A 1,857-nucleotide genomic window follows, 5' to 3' on the forward strand; every position below is an offset into this window, starting at 1 on the left:
ATGACATACAGGATGAGTGTGTAAACACACACCCTCGGGTACAAGCTGGCATCGGTGCATGAAGGGGCTTGTGCAAAGGGCACGTGTGACCTCAGTGTGCCCACTTCCAGGGCTGCTCCTCCCCAGCCCTCCCCAGAAGCCCCATGTGAAGGGGGGCAGCAGAGGAGGAAGAGCAGGGCTTTCCCCTGCGCCTAGGGATGGCTCCAGGATGGGCTGGGGGCTCCTCGGGAGCTGCTGGGTACCGTGCACCCGGATGGGACCGGGTGGGTTATGAGGCACAGGAGTCTCTACAAGCAAGAAGAGGAGGAAAAGGGATTGTAGTGGGGTTTAGGTGCTTGTCAGGCACTAATTTCACCAAGCGCCTGTGCCTCCTGCTTGTTCCGTGCCACATGGATCCCGTCTCCCGATAGCTGTGAGCTGCAGTCACAACCTCTCCCGCATCAGCCTGTCGTGCCCGGATTTCTCTCCAATTTTCAGCGCTCCTCTTAACCTGCCTGAAAAGGGATGCTGGGAGGCTTAATTACACTTAATGTCTGCGCAGCACTCGAAGAGGAGAGGCATTCTGTGTGTGCTAAGTGTTGTGATTACCGTTCAGAGGTATGCGGGGCTGTGCATTAATTACTTCTGCTATAGGGGAAAAAAAAAAGAATAAAATCCCGGCTCCTGGTGGCCTTTGTGACGCTTGGCTGCCAGTGTCAGGGCTCTAATGGAGATGCACCTCCCATCTAGATAATTAGAGGATGAGGTGGGGAGAAGAGAGAAGAGCCACTCGCAGACAGAACTTAGTGCATCATCAAACAAGCTGAATTTTGTTTGCACAGGGTGAGGAGAGAGGAGCCATCTCCGCTCTTGGTGCAGGCAGAACAGCTCAAAGCTCCCGCTGGTGGGGTCAGCACCATGTGATCCAGCCCTTCTCCGGAGCTGGCCCAACTGGGCTCCTTACCCCTGCGCCAGTGCAGGCTGCTCCGCATCCTGAACAGCGCTCAGCCCTCAGCTTTATTTGTTTTCTTTTTCTCCGTGCCCCGAGGACCAGGATTGATTAAGTGTCAAAGAAAAACCCCAGAAAGGCAGAATATCTGCTCTAATCCCTAAATCCATTTTTGGGAGATTAAGAGAAGTAAGCAAGAACCGAGGTCTGAGCTGCTGCCTGGATGCTGATACGCCAAAAGTGATCGATGACTGTGGCTTCATTCATTTTTACAGGGTAAGAGATGTAATGTGCACAGAGGGGGAGGAATCGCTGCAGGGAACAGGATAATTGGCACGGGAGCTTCTCTGCCCGCGTGTGTTCCTGACACCATGCCTGTGTGTGTGTCACAGCAGCAAAGCCACCAGCTGTCGCAACAGCATCCCGGAGACAGCCTGCAACACGGGGGAGCAGCCCGAGTAGTTACACACACCTATGGCAGAGGGCTCAGGGAGGTGAGCGTGGCACAGGGTGGGAGGACCCGCTGCTCCGGCAATGCCAGGCTGGCTGTTGCCGTGGTCAGAGCACCCCAGGGGAGAGGTGCCCTTGGTTGTTTGGGTGCCTGTGGAAAACAGGAGAAACTTGAGGAGGGAGAGCTGGGACTTTCCAGCAGGAGCCTCTTGGCAGGAGGCGTTTCAGTCCATCCCAGCCTCCCACACATACCTGAGAGGGTTGGGCAGGTCTTTTTCTCCTTCTTCCTTCTTTCAATTTTAAAAATGAACCCTTTGAAAGCCATGGAGGAGTTGGCACAGCGTTAGCAGAAAGAGAAAGGCTCTGGAGGCAGCGCAGCCGGGAGTGCACTGAGCAAGTGAGGGCACAGGCTGCTGCTCCAGCTTTGGGCATCTCCAAGAAGGGGGGACCAGACTTGTCCCCGTTCCTTGCTCAGCCTC

The sequence above is a fragment of the Buceros rhinoceros genome, unplaced genomic scaffold (genome assembly GCF_000710305.1).
Source record: "Buceros rhinoceros silvestris isolate BGI_N320 unplaced genomic scaffold, ASM71030v1 scaffold29457, whole genome shotgun sequence".
Taxonomy (NCBI): domain Eukaryota; kingdom Metazoa; phylum Chordata; class Aves; order Bucerotiformes; family Bucerotidae; genus Buceros; species Buceros rhinoceros.